Raw genomic sequence first — 16,355 nt, forward strand, 5'->3', positions numbered from 1 at the left:
CGTAGAGAATAATCCAATGAGCAAGAGCAAGAGTCCGAAAAGGCAGGCGGCGTACGGTCGAAAAACGAGAAAACCAGGCGGAAGGTCAAAACACGGGAACGAGGAAACTAGGAACTCTGGAAACTAGGGAACGCTAACAACACAACAAAACAATCTAACAATCCGTAAGGTGCACTGGGAGGAGGATCGAACGCCTGATTGGTCACAGGGGCTCGAACAGTGCCTGATTGGTCACAGGGGCTGACGCAATCAGTCTGGTGGAGGATGGGAGATGCTCACATGTGCTGTGGTTATTGTGTGATGTGAGGATTGTGGACACTGAATGTCTGATTTGACTGTTTGCAGTGAGGATTGTTCTTCTGGGTTCGAGATTGTGTCTGAAAACAGTGTCTGGTGGGAAACTTCATATTAGGACGAGCAACGTTTGACAGTGAAGCTCCTCCAGATGTTGTAGAGAGAGTCGCAGGAAGACTGAAGGACAGACACGTGATCATCATCAACAGTCCTCAGCTGCTCCAGACCAACATCTCAGATCATCAGATCACACAGACAGTGAGAGAGTGTGTCCATCTGTCTGATCCAGGACCTCATGTGATCGTTCTGCTCCTCAAACATGAGCCGTGTTCAGCAGAAGATCAAGAGCGTGTGGAGAAGGTGCTGCTCTCTTTCTCTGAGTGCGTTTATCAACACACCATGGTGCTCAGCACACGAGAGCCCACTGAAACTAATGACATCCTGCAGAAAATCATTCAGAAATGTGCAAACAGACACTTCAGTCTTCAGACGAATGTTTTGTGCTGATGTTTTCCTGAAGCAGCTGATGGTCACTAAACTGTCTCAGTGTCAGTTCGCTCTGCCTCTGCTTGTTCCTGATCCATTCACACAACAGATTGAGTTTCCTCTCTGGACATTCAGACAAATCAACAAGAGCTGGAAGATCAGAAACACCAACAATGAAATCATCAGTCAAACCCAGCCGATCTACAAGACACAAACTCCAATGGTGTTTTTCTTCAGGTTTGGCTCTGTGTCTTCATCCAAGTCTCAGCTGATGAACAGTCTGATCAATGAGAAACACGACACGTTCTTCCACAGGAACTGCCCAGACAGCAGCAGAACCAGAGTCCTGATGGATGGAGTGGTGGAGATCGCCTGGTTCTGCCCCTCTGGAACAAACACAGATAAATTCACTGAGTGTGTTGTGTTCTGTAATCTACATGGTGATGCAGGAGACCATGAGAAACAGCTGCAGATCCTCACTGAAATGAGCTCAGTCAATGTTGTTCTTCTGCCACGACTGGACAGGAATGACAGACATGCAGCAAAGATACAAAACCTGTACACAAACAGAAAACCACTCATTTGTCTTATTACTGAGGATGAATCTGCTGTAACTGAGATGAAGAGAGGAAAATTCAAGATTGGTCTAAAAGACAGAAATCAGTCAGATGTATCTGAAGAACTCAGAAAAGCCATAAATGATTGTCTCTCAGAATCATCCTCCACTTTCAGACTTGAAGATGTGTCCAAATACTCAGACATCAGAGTAGATGAGGAAGATGATGATGACTGCAGGAGAGGAAGAGCAGCAGCACAGCAGATGATGAGTTTACTGGAGAAGAAACATCTGACAGAAATCAAAGAATCATTTCTGCCTCATCAGGGGAAACTGTGGCATCAGTGGAGTCAGAAGAACAGAGAAATACATCGACCTCAAGCAGATGAGACAGAAATGGACATCAGTAGAAAACAAATGGAAATGAAGAAAATACGCCAACAGCAGCATGAATCTGACATCAGTGAGTTTATGAAGCTCTTTATTAAAGAAATGAACTCACATACTGACCACAAAGATGTTTTTCCTTAAATGGCTCAGAATCCTCCTGGATGAACATACATCAGCTGATCTTTCTGCTCTACATCACAAATATGATGAAAAGTGGTCAACAGTCTTAAAACTGAAAAAGAAACATGATAAATATGAACAACTCAGAGCTGAACAAACTGAACTTGAGAGAATATCTGAGGATCTTCAAGCTGCATCCTTTGGTCTGGAGCACATCATGAGGGAGATCAGTCAGATCTATGAATCATGTTCATCTGTGAAGAAGAACAAGAAAGACCTGCAGATTCATTTCTCTTCTCTCCCGAGTCTCGCAGCAGAGATGATGATCTGTGGATTTCCACTGGAGCTGATGGATGGAGATGCTGCTCATGTTCCTGTGATCTGGATCTCTGCTGTTCTAGATCAACTCATCCACAAACTGGGAGACCAGAGAGTCTTTGTGCTGTCAGTTTTAGGGATTCGAGGCTCTGGGAAATCCACCATGCTGAATGCCATGTTTGGACTCCAGTTTGCCGTCAGTGCTGACAGAACAACCAGAGGAGCTTTCATGCAGCTGATCAGAGTCTCAGACGAGATGAAAACACAGATGAACTTTGACTATATTCTGGTTGTTGATACTGAGGGTGTTCGAGCTCTAGAACTGACTGGAAGATCAACAAGACATCATGACAATGAATTGGCCACATTTGTTGTTGGTCTTGCAAATCTGACATTGATCAACATCTTTGGAGAAAACCCATCTGAGATGCAGGACATTCTTCAGATTGTTGTTCAGGCCTTCATGAGGATGAAGAAGGTCAGACTGAATCCCAGCTGTGTGTTTGTGCATCAGAACGTTTCAGACATCACAGCTGGAGAGAAAAACATGGAGGGAAGGAGACGACTGCAGGAGAAACTGGATGAGACGACAAAACTCGCTGCTGAAGAGGAAGTTTATGATGCAGAATGTTTCAGTGATGTCATTAGATTTGATGTTCAGAATGATGTGAAGTATTTCACTCAGCTCTGGGAGGGAAACCCACCGATGGCACCACCAAACCCAAACTACTGTGAGAACATTCAAGACCTGAAGAAAACTATTATGACTCATGCAGCAAAATCACATGGAATGATGCTGATAGAGTTAAACCATCATATTAAAGATCTCTGGGAGGCTTTACTGAATGAACGATTCGTCTTCAGCTTCAGAAATTCTCTGGAGATTTCAGCCTACAGGAAACTGGAGACTGAATACAGGAAGTGGTCCTGGAGTCTTCGCAGTGCCATGATGGAAACTGAGAACAAACTACACAACAAAATAGAAAATGAAGCGATTCATGAGGTTGAGGAAACTGATCTTCACAGAGAACTGAAGAAGACAAGTGAAGAAGTGGAAAAATCAATGTCTGAATTCTTTGAGAAAGACAGAGATAAAGATATACTGATTCAGTGGAAAACATCATTTGAAATCAAAATCAAAGAGCTTCAGGAAAACATTGTGAGAGAAACAAAGAGGAAATTAAATGAGATTCTTCAGCAGCGACACCTGAAGAAAAAGATTGATGATCAGAGGAAACATCATGAAAACACTCTCTATGAAAAGAGCAAAGAACTCGCCTTAAAACTCAAAGACAAAGCAAATGATGAAGAAACACTGAAGAAAGAGTTTGATTTGTTTTGGGAACAGAGTGTGAAGATCATCATCAGAGACACTCCTGCAATCAGAGACATTGACATAATGAGAGATGTGAGAAAAATCCTCAGTGACGTCTATGAAAGTGTTTCTGTAGATCACTGGAGGGAGAGCAGGGATATTTTCACTGTGCTGAATTATTCTGAATATGTACAACTAAAAAAATACACTGGAATTAAAGGATCCATCAAATCAGTTAAACAGAAGTTGGGTTACATTCTGTCTCCAGAGGATGAAGCACAAATAAGATCATTTGTCACAGATGTTGCTCTTAAAACAGACAGAATTATTCAGTCATTTAAAATTTTAAAGATGGGCTACAACATCAGCTACATTCAACAACTCATAGATTACATCAGAGCAAGAGTAACAGAACAGGAAGAAGGACAAGTGAATTATGTGTTCAAGAATGAATTCTTCATGGATTTGGTTCTCTTCATCTGTCAGAGAGCAAACAAGATGATCACTGACCAACACAGACTGTTCAGTGAAGTCAATGATCCTGTAATGTATTTTGAGAAGAAGAGAGAAGAGTACTATAGTATTTTCCTGAAATACTGTCTTGGATCAACATCAGCTGTCATTTTTGGTGAGATCATCTGTCAGAAACTGAAAGACCCCATTGGGCAGAGCGTCTACAAGAAGACTGCCAGAGATCTGACATATGAAATGAGATCAAACTGTGAATCACTGAATGGAAACAGATCAAATCTGGAGAAACACATCCTGAAGACACTGGCAGAACAGGAGGATTTTGACAAATACATGAACTACATTCATAATCCCAGAGATCACTTCAAGAGTTTCATCAGAGATGAAGTCAGTCGGTTCATCACTGATCAGTTCAGTGTCAGTGTTTTACCCAAGATGGAGGAGAACATTAAACTCCTGCAGCAGAAGATCATGAAAGCAGCTCATGAATCTACTCAACATGTTCAAGTGAACAGAGGAGATGTTGGTTTGTGGTTGAAGAGATTCACACAGCAGATCTCAGATGAGCTGATCTTCTCTGAAAAAGACCTCAGTGGAGTCAAACATGATGATGTTGATGATTTCAACCTCCTAGAAGATGTGATGAGACAAGAACTTCCTGCTATAATGTCTGAGATCAGCAGAAGATTCAACACAAAGACATTTGATGAAAAACTAGACCTTAAATTCAGACCAGATGAGATTCTGATTGATCTCTTCTGTCAGTGCTGTTGGGTTCAGTGTCCGTTCTGTAAAGTCGTCTGCACAAACACCATAGAAAACCATGATGGAGATCACAGTGTTGCTTTCCACAGATTGACTGGAATTAATGGCACATATTACAGTTCAACACAGAATCTCTGTACTGATATTTGCACTAATTTAGTGGCAAGTGATCAGTGTTTTAATACACCAGATGGAAAGTTTAAATATAGAGATTACAGAAGAGCAGGAGGAGTTTATGTGAAGTGGAGCATCAGCCGTGATTTCTCTGATCTGACCTACTGGAAGTGGTTTGTGTGCAGATTCCAGAAAGATCTGGAAAAATACTACAATAAAACATTTGAGGGTTATGGTAAAATACCAGATAAATGGAGAAGATACTCAAAACAAGACGCTATTGAGAGTTTGAGTCAATACATGTAATGGAGAAGATGAAGAATGAGACTCTTGTGTCTCGTCTCAGATTCAGGCTCATCTACACCTCAAGAAGATCAGATCTCATCAAATACAGACGAGGATTTAAGACAAGATTCAGTCTAACAGAAGATCATAGACATATTCTGCAGACAAAGATAAGAATGTTTGCTGTAATACAGTTTAAACAGCTTTGATAAACCAAACAAAGATGACTGACTGTATGTGTTGTGTAAATAAAAAGTCAAGTGTCCGAGACCTGGCAATCTGATTTATAACCAAATCCAGTGCAAACATACTTTATACAAATAATGTAACATCACTGTGAAGACAATAAACTTCTGGTAAAATCAAACTTGTCCAGTGGGCTTTTACAGTGATTTCATATTATAAGAAATTTTGACCGTATATGAATTAAATAGTTAAAAACACTATTACTGTGAAGATTGTATTGACTCTATTCATTGGTCTTGACATGATTGTGTTTGCAGTGGTTTGTGTGCAGAAGGACTCCAGTCAGTTCATCTGTCAGTCAAACTATCTGTTCCCAAAATAAATGAACAAACAAACATCAAGGACAATGTGTGCATCATTTCTGTTTCATGTAGTCTTTCTAAAGACTCTATATCCATTAGTGAGAAATAATTAATCTCTCAACCCTATTTTGAAGTTATGAATTCTCATTCATTAATTTCCCTTTAACTAAACATATAGTCCTGTATATAATTCATATAGTGTCTTTCAGATTTAATAACTACATTGTCAAACTGTTTCTTATTATTGTCCACTGTCATCTGTAATGAAGCCATTGAGGTTTTCAGTCAGTTGCTCAATTTCACCAGTAGATGTCGGCAAAGCTGCACTGATTCCACATGAACAGGTGAAGGATTTATATTACATACGTTTATTAATTTACTTCAGGTTCATTTGGAACTGTTTAAATTGATCTGAATATCAGTTTGTCAGATGTTTAGTGCTGTCTGTTGATTGTCTCTTGTGCTCTGCAGGATCTGCTCATGTCTCTGTTGATCTGCTGATGTTGCTGAGTAAGTTTGGTGATTGTATCTGGAGGACATGAGATTCTGTGCACAGGTATTAGTCCTATACTTGGCTTTAAAATCACGTGTATTTTGACCCACATAGATGTATCTGGGTTAATCCCTGGATATCTACACATAGAAAGTAAGTTCAAAAGAACAGCATTTACTTGAAATACAAATCTTTTGTAACATTATAAATGTCTTTACTGTCACTCTTCATTGATTTATTGCATGTTTGATGAATACAAGTATGAATTGAATTTCCTTTAAAAACCAGTCTGTATGTGTGTGTATAGACACACGGTGTTCATGAGCTCAGGATTTCAGACACAATGACATTGCGACACAAAGCCACTGATAAACTTAATTATTTAATTAGAAAAAAAAAAATTCCTGTCTTTGTTCACATTGTGTGCGCAGGTGTGAATGAACTATTTTTATCCTGGTGTTCTTGAAATAGTAAAACCAAACAGAATGTTTTCAGTTTCAGCACATGCCCCTCAAAAGGTCTGCACGGCCCCGAAGGGAAATACATGTTAGTGTATAATATTTAGTTATGCTGGACAGTTTCTGTATTGTTGTTGAATTTTGTGGTTCCCATTATGCAGAAGAGTGACGTTTGTGTTTAGACTGTGACTCTTGAGTAATAGATATTCAAATATCAGTACTGACACCAGTTTTTTTTTTTTTTTTAAGTGCATAATGATAACTATTGAAAAACGTTTAATCCAGCTGCGAAAAGAATACTTTTCTAGGGAATAAGCACGGAGAGATTTGCGACTGCATAGGACACAGATTGAGCGCGCACACTTTGAGAGAGAGGAAAGACACATTTTAAGCGCGTGCAATCTCTCTGGGCGAGAGCAGCGTGAATCTGAGAGCGCGCGTCCGGTTTTGTGCGAGAGCAACGGAAATCCGTGTGCGAGCGGAGAGATTCGCGCTCGCGCATTGTATTAATCTACTTTCGCGCTACAATAATGCTGGGGTGGTACCCTAAGGTACGAAAGTGAAAAGGTACATCTTTGTACCTTACCTACCCCTAAACAGTACATATTAGTACAGGCAGGGGCACAGATGGCACTAGGGACGGGAGGGACATGACCCCCCTCCCCCAGATTCATAGTGACCCGATCCGCCCCCCTCACTAAGGCGACAAACATCAGTAAAACTGAGGATTAATCAGGGTTTCTGCTATGTACATAATTAGCCTAAATAGTGGCGGGGAGGCCGCCGCTCCTTAATTATTGCCGCCACTGCTTCAGAATCAGTCGCAGGCTGACCAGGACTCTAGACTCATTCTTTCCACGGGTCGCTCATTTGCGACTTTCTCAGTTAGCAGGAGCACATAAATAGGTGTTTTTTTTTTTTGTTGTTGTTTTTTTTACAACATTAATCAGTGCATGCGGATTAACTTGTATCATAGTTTATAGTTATATGGTAACGAAAATGGTTAATCCTGCTAACCTTTCACCTTTCGAATTTTAGAGTGCATATTCAAAAGTTAACAGATAAGTGTAAAAACGTAATGTGTTTGGCTGGGGTTGAATGGGGAGCCTGTCGTCAGTCCCTTAAAAGCATATATTGTGCACTGATAAGAGCTGCTATAGATTATGGCAGGATGGTGTAGAGCTCGGCATCAAAAACACAGCTTTCTAAAATTGAGCTTATTCAGTCACAAGCTTTAAGAATATGTTGTGGAGGAATGAGATCATCTCCAATAACAGCATTACAAGTAGAGATGGGTGAAATGCCCTAAGAACTTCAAAGGCTTAAATTAAGGATGAGGTACTGGATAAGCATAAAAGGTCATTTGGACGGTCATCCAGTTAAGAAAGTTCTGAAGGATTGTTGGGAGTACGAATATAAAAAATTAACAAGTTTTGGATGGAATACTCAGGAGATGGGTCTAAGTGACATCGATATTACTCCTACTGTAGCTATATCAGCAATACTTCCATGGCTTTTTATGATGCCATCAGTTGATTTTCAGTTACATGAAGAAAAACATAATAAGGAAACAAATTTATTTGAAAGTTCAGCAATACAGTAATATATCGATCAAACATATTACAGTGCAGTACAAATATATACGGATGGATCAAAGGAACCAGAATCAGGGAAAACAGCAGCAGCAGTTTTCATTCCCCACTTCAGCATTAAAATATCAAAAAGAATCTCAGATTACATTTCTGTGTTTACTGCAGAATTGATAGCAATCATGCTTGCTCTTCAGTGGATAGAAGAAGTACAACTAACTCTATCAGTGATGTGCACCGATTACCTTTCATCCCTAAATAGCTTGTCTAATGGAACATCTTTAGCAAGACAAGATTTGATATATGAAGTGATGCAGAGTTTATTTAGACTAAGACAATCTGGACTCATTGTAGACTTCTTGTGGGTACCTTCACATATGGGGGTGAAAGGAAATAAGGAGGCAGATATACTGGCTAAACATGCTCTAAAACATACAAATTGAGGTTGAAGTGGCATTAAGTAAAACAGAAGTAAAATGTATAATAGCAAATGAAATAAGAAAGAAATGGCAGAAGGAGTGGGATAGAGGAATAAAAGGTAGACCTTTGCATCACATACAAGAAAAGGTTGGTGCGGAAAGAGGAAAGAGGATGTAGTAATAACAAGAATGCGCATTGGACATTGTTCATTAAACCAAGCACTACATAGTATAGAGAAGCATGAAACCGGAAACTGCGAAAAATGTGATCAAGCGGAAACAATAGAACATGCACTCATGAAGTGTGAGGGATATGAAAGAGCAAGATTTAAATTAATTCAAGTTCTAAGTAATTTTGGAATAAATATTTTGGCACTTTCGGTTTTATTGGGAGATGGACCAATGCAATCTACAATTTATAATGAATTATTCTTATATTTGAAAGAAACAGGATTGATTAACAGAATTTAAGGTTAAGTAAAGTGTTTTTTTTCCTCTTGTTTCAGGCTTTCCTACCATTATGCGCTTCACACTCCTTTCCAGTAGGTGGCGTGAATGCACCTTTTCAGTCTGTCTGCCAACCGCCATTAAACTCTAGAAGAAGAAGAAAAAGAAGACGAAAACGAAAATAACAACGGAAACACGCAGATAGCAAGACAACGCGATGCTCACTGGATTTATGTCCTAGAAAACAGTTTTATAGATACAACTTTAGCACAGACCCTACTCATTTTAACACTCGCGGACATTGTTTTTCCATATTTAATCCGATCCGTCTGTACTATTGAGAGATTTGAGAAGAAATTGCTGACAAACTACAGGACTAAAGGACAGAAAAATGAGCGTTTCTAATAAATCCTCTTCTTAGTGGACAAGACTGTAGGTCAGTTTTTCAGAAGGGGGTTATTGAAAACAAATGTGTTTCTGCAGGTTTTCCAGTATTTTGGCTTAAGTCTAATCGTCTAATCGTGTACTTGCAGTATATGGGTGCTGGAAGGTCAAAATGGATGTAAAGACGCTGTCAGGACGACATTTTCTTTATGCTTTAGCTGATAATTACAATAGATTGCTATTCACGAATATTACTGCACAAAATGTAATTTAACCCTTAAAAGACCATAAAGCGACATCAAAGTAGTTACTTATTGCTATTTTCCATCTGAATGTAAAAAAATAGTAGTACAATTACATTTATTTGAACATTGATTTGAATGGTTCTGAATACATTATATATATAATTTATTTCTGTATCAAAGCTGATTGTTTTAGCATCATTAGTCCAGTCAAATGATCATTCAGAAATAATTCTAATATTCTAATTTGTTGCTCAGAAAACATTTATTCATATTATTATGTTGAAAACAATGGAGTAGAATTTTTCAGGTTTCTTTGATGAATAGAAGTTCAGAAGAACAGCATTTATCTAAAATAGAAATCTTTTGTAACATTATAAATGTCTTTATCATCACTTTTGATAAATTTAAAGGATCCTTGTTAAATAAAAGTATTAATTTCCATAATGTCTTTCCAAAAAAACAAAACAAAACAAAACAATTTTTAATGAATGCTGATCTTTGGATATTTCTATTGTTAAAAGTATTAATTTATATGATGTCTTTCCAAAAAAATAAAAAATAAATAAATACATTTTAAATAAATGTTGATCTTTGGATGTTTCTATTCATCAAAGAATCCTGAAAAAATGTTTTAAATAATAATAACAGCAACAACAACAGTAATAATTATAATACATTGTTTCTTCAGCATGATTTCTGAAGGATCATGTGACACTGAAGACTGGAGTAATGATGCTGAAAATTCAGCTTTGATCAAAGTCATAAATGACATTTTAAAATATATTCAAATAGAAAACAGTTATTTTAAATAGTAAAAATATTTCACAATATTACTATGCATCCTTGTACTTTTTAAATCATGTCCCATTTTCAAATGCTCATAAAAAATATTTATTTTATAGGTTTGCTCATTCTTTCGATTGATTCCTGTTCACAGTCCCTCTGACTATTACTGTATTCATTTTCAAGTCATTTTACTGTATAGTTTTGGAAAAAAAATGAAAGGCAAATTCACCCCAAGCATGTCTACATTCTAGCACTTTTGCATCATGTCACATATTCAAATGCTCATAAAAATCTTTCCTTTATAGGTTTAATTATTTCACTTGATACTAGTTCACAATCACCCTGACTATTACTGTATTAATTTCCAAGTCATTTTACTGTGTAGTTTTGGAGAAAATTAAAGGCACATTCATCCCAAGCATCTAAGAGCATTGTAGCACTTTTATATTTATTTTAGTTCATTTAAGTTTTATTTGTGTTAAAAAAAAAAAAAAAGGTGAAAAAATGAAAATCCAGATCCCTATGCATTTATGTTCTTACAAAGTAAAAACAGTGCAAGATTATGTAAATTGTCACTTTTCATAAATAAATTTAATGATGCACATTATTATTATTATTATTTTTTTTTTTTTGTGTGTGTGTGTGTGTGTGAATAAATACAAAAGAAATATGCAAGAATATAGTTAAAAATTTGGGTTGATATTCCCTTTTTTTTCAGAACTGCACAGTTAATGCCTTGACAATTAAGAGTAATAGCCACGATGATTGTGAATATATATATATAGTGAAATTGGGACATGACGTAAAAGTGCTAGAAAGCACACATGCTTGGAAGAATTTTATGAGTATTTGAAAATTGGGACATGATTAAAAAAAATTGCAAGGATGCACTTTTACACTTGGGGTGAATTTGCCTTTAATTTTTTCCTAAACTGTACCGTAAAATGATTTAATGATTAATACAGTGATAATCAGAGTGATTGTGAACAGAAATCAATTGAAAGAATGAGCAAACCTGTAAAGGAAGTATTTTTAAGAGTCCAACATACAGCAAAAGCAGTAATATTATGAAATATTTGTACTATTTAAAATAGCTGTTTTCTATTTGAATATATTTTTGTATTTTTTTTTTTTTTTTTTTTTTTGGAAAGACATCATAGAAATTAATACTTTTATTTAACAATAGAAATAGAAAGATCAGCATTTATTTTTATTTTTTTTTGAAAGAGATTATGGAAATTAATACTTTTATTTACCAAGGATCCTTTAAATTTATCAAAAGTGATGATAAAGACATTTATAATGTTACAAAAGATTTCTATTTTAGATAAATGCTGTTCTTCTGAACTTCTATTCATCAAAGAAACCTGAAAAAATCTACTCCACTGTTTTCAACATAATAATATGAATAAATGTTTTCTGAGCAGCAAATTAGAATATTAGAATTATTTCTGAATGATCATTTGACTGGACTAATGATGCTAAAACAATCAGCTTTGATACAGAAATAAATTATATATATAATGTATTCAGCTTTAGTCCTGTAGCTGACTCCGGTACAGACGGATCGGATTAAATATGCAAAAACAATGTCCGGGAGTGTTAAAATGAGTAGGGTCTGTGCTAAAGTTGTATCTACAAAAATGTTTTCTAGGACTTAATATAAATCCAATAAGCATCGCTCTCTCTTGCAATCTGCGTGTTTTCGCAGTTATTTTCCGTTTTCGTCTTCTTCGTGGGTTTTACTGGAGGGTTTTGAACGAGCTGAACAGTTTCTGTCACCTGCTGTACTGGAGTGTGGATGTTCTACCTAATACATTTAAATACTGCATTATAATTTTCCCTGTTCCTGGACTGTTGTCTACGATGCTGTTTATTGCGAACGTGCTGAGATTTGAATTTATTTCTTAGAATAAAGTAAAATAGAAAAGAATAAATATATAGTACTTATAAAGCACATATTAATGACTTATTCTGCATGGCCATATTCTACATCCCTTTACCCTAATCTATACCCAAACATAACTACTACAAACTACAAACAACTACCTTTCTACCACCAAGCAGCAAATTGGGAGTTTATTGAGGGAAAATTCTTCATGTTTAATGCGTTCCCTGATCTAAGTGTTACCAAAAGTAACATTAATCACAAACCACAACTTCCTCATGGGTATATGATTCTCCACTGGACATGATCAGTAAGAAAACAAAGTTCACAGTGCTTAGTCTTGATACTTTCACAACCGTAAACATCGAACTTTCTGGATTCTTCACTCGTCTCCTCGTCAGGCGGTCACGAAATTCGCAGCAAGCAGGATTATACGGTAAATTAATATAATTTTATGATTATTTACCTTTATTTTTTAATAAGTTGTGGTTTAAAGCACAGTGATTTCACTGTTTAATGCGATATTTGATATGTCGCTGTGCGGGGTTAGCGTTTTATTCTGTGAATGATTAACGAACGTTAAGTAGCAGTCTATAGTGAGGTACTTGATTGCCTCGACAATCGCTTTATCGTTAAATAAAAGTTGTGTGTGTGTGTGCAAAGTTTTATTTATATACAGTAACGTTACACATGTCCATTTTTAACACTTCATGAAAACAGGCATAGGTTAGAAATACGGGGTAAGTTCAGTTACTGTCTGAATACTCTATGTCTTTGTAATGTTTTGTCAGAATTATGTCATTTCGTACTAAAATTGATCTTCTAAGGGCATATTTTTTCAAGTCAGTGCTTGCGGCGACGTGCCGAATCCAACAATAGATCCGTCATTTTTATGTTGTGCATTTTCGCGCTCTTTTTTCCCTCAGGTAGCTGCATTAGCTGCGCTATGCACCTTACTTTAATAACTCTCGTGGTGTATAAGCAATGGTGTAGTGCAGGGTATACGCAGGTACACGGCTTATGTCCACTTCTTTATCAGTTGGCTTTGCGTGTACCCACTTATAAATCCCCTGTTGCGCATCGAGCAGTGTCCTTTATTAGCCAAAATCGTGACAGTCCACATAAATGGCTAATATGATCGCATGTGAGTATATGCAAATATTCCTTAAAAACACCCGGTAACGACAGTGATGCGGTCAGAACAGTGGCGCGGGCTTCCTTTGAAATATATTTGATGATTGCGCCTAAATGCGCCTAAATACGCCCGCGCCCGCTCCGTCCACACCTCCACCCAGATGCTGCATGTTCACACGCGAGGGCATGTCAGGGGAGACTCTGACACAGAGAAAACATGGCCGATTTAATCAGAAGAGATACTGCGGAGATTCACGTGATCACCTGATCTGTGTTTAAACGATTGTGCTGCATGTACTCGCATTAACTTGCTTTCTATATAAAATAAGTCATTGTAAAAACAGTTTTGTGAAATTCTAATTTTCTAAATCTGAAATTTCATTCTAGATATGTGAGATTCTTGCTGGTGCAGATGGACAGCTTTGTAATAGAGAAGTTGAGGGAAAGGCAGCTTGATACCCTGGTTAAAACCTTTGAAGGTAAGTTATATCATTCAGTAATATTCAATAACCATGATTTGTTTTAGAATTTGATCTTTTCATTAAAATAACCATAGTATTATACATAGTTACTCATTTAACCACATTTGTGTATGTTTTTTTTTTTTTTTTTTCAGATCAGATTTCACAAGACTTCAGGAAGCTACATCCAGAGGCAGACTTTCCGTAGAGTGGGCTACATTTGCAAGATGGAAAGGTGCAACGACATCGCAGACCTTCGCCTTTGTTACGGGCCGTGCCACTGAAGTCACTGACTTGTTGCCTGGAAATTTCTCCAGCTTGCAGTATATTATATTGATGGACATAAGTCTTCATGTGTTTTTTTTTTTTTTTTTTTTTTTTTTTTTTTTTTTAAGGTAAACTTTTTTTCTGGCCACCTGTAACATGTTTTAAATTGTCATATGTATTGTCTGGTGGACACTTTGTTTGGCTTAGTTTTAATAGTGCAGTGTTTGGAACGATTCTCATGTGGTAATAATTAATTTTTGAGTGTTCTGCTGCTGCAGTGTTAACAAAGAATCAGAATCTACAGTGCCTAGTTTACACAGTTTTGTGTTTTAAAGTAACTGATCTACTAAAATTGTTTTGTGTGTCTGTAATGTTTGACAGCTGCACCCATTTGAAAATTGTTTTAAAAAGAAATAAAACTCATTAAATTGATGTTTACAGTTGCATTTTTTTTGTGTTTTTCTAACTGTACTAAAGAAAAGCAGTAATAATTTTACATTCTTCTGTGATTATTTATTATTATTGGTAATATAAAGGTAGCAAGGCAATAAGACAACAAATAACCCAATAATTAGGTTATGTTTAACCCAGCAACACAGTTAACCTGACCCACTGGTTGGGTCAAATAAACAACCCAGCATTCTGGGTCAAATGGTTAAACCCAGCACTTGGGTCAAAACAACCCAACGTGTGTTCTGTCCCATAGTTACCCAGCGGCTGGGTTAAGGTTGGGTTATTTTTTAACCCAGCACTTTTTAGAGTGTATGAGTCTAGACCCCTGGTCAGCCTGCGACTGATTCTGAAGCAGTGGCGGCAATAATCAAGGAGCGGCGGCCTCCCCCCGGCACTATTTAGGCTAATTATGTACATAGCAGAAACCCTGATTAATCCGTCCCTAGTGCCATCTGCGCCTCTGCCTGTACTAATATGTACTGTTTAGGGGTAGGTAAGGTACAAAGATGTACCTTTTCACTTTCGTACCTTAGGGTACCACCCCAGCGACAAAACTGTACCTTTTTTTCTGAGAGTGCAGTGGAAGGTCATTCCAAAGCCTTGGAGCTGCAACAGAAAAGGCCCGATTATGGCGTTATTTTAATGACAAATGTCAAGAGCGCATTGTTGTAGCGCGGAAGTAGATTAATACAATGCGCGAGCGCGAATCTCTCCGCTCGCACACGGATTTCCGTTGCTCTTGCACAAAACCGGACGCGCGCTCTCAGATTCACGCTGCTCTCGCCCAGAGAGATTGCACGCGCTTAAAATGTGTCTCTCCTCTCTCTCTTAAAGTGTGCGCGCTCAAACTGTGTCCTATGCAGTCGCAAATCTCTCCGTGCTTATTCGCTAGAAAAGTATTCTTTTCGCAGCTGGATTAAACGTTTTTCAATAGTTATCATTATGCACTTAAAAAAATAAAAATAAAACTGGTGTCAGTACTGACATTTGAATATCTATTACTCAAGAGTCACAGTCTAAAGACAAACATCACTCTTCTGCATAATGGGAACCACAAAATTCAACAACATTACAGAAACTGTCCAGCATAACTGAACATTAAACACTAACATGTATTTCCCTTCAGGGCCATGCACAGACCTTTTGAGGGGCATGTGCTGAAACTGAAAAAGAGCAATCCCCCCTCTCAACATTTTTTTGGTCATATCTTAATGACACAAAATAACATCTTAATGACACAAATTAATTAACACAAAATAATAGTCTGAAAAGCTTTAGATTTATTCACGAACCATAATAATAATAATAATAATAATAATATATTTAAAAATAAATATTTTTTATCTGTTCTGTTTGGTTTTATAAGCTAATTTGTATTATTTGTTAAACATGTTCATGTGTGTCATTGAGAAGAGGGGAAGGTAAAGCAAAAGTATTTTTGCCAAACTATTTTGAAATATAATTTAAATGCTTATGTCCAACACAATTCCAGTCACAACAAGACATTATAAAAAACTAGCCATAATGTCACCGTAACATGTATCTCCCTACCTGGCAAAAACTTGATATTGTTGAGGGATGTTGGTCTCATGAACGTCTAAAATAAGTCAGTAATGAAAAAATTAATACAATATTGTGAAAAGTACAGTTGCAGTGAAAAGTTTAAATT

General features: G+C 37.1%; 1 pseudogene; it reads left to right on the top strand.

Moving 5' to 3' along the window:
- The first annotated feature begins 428 nt into the window (after window positions 1-428).
- LOC127159336 (interferon-induced very large GTPase 1-like) lies at window positions 429-5,262 on the top strand (annotated as a pseudogene).
- The last annotated feature ends 11,093 nt before the right edge of the window (window positions 5,263-16,355 follow it).

Source organism: Labeo rohita, unplaced genomic scaffold (genome assembly GCF_022985175.1).
Source record: "Labeo rohita strain BAU-BD-2019 unplaced genomic scaffold, IGBB_LRoh.1.0 scaffold_208, whole genome shotgun sequence".
Taxonomy (NCBI): domain Eukaryota; kingdom Metazoa; phylum Chordata; class Actinopteri; order Cypriniformes; family Cyprinidae; genus Labeo; species Labeo rohita.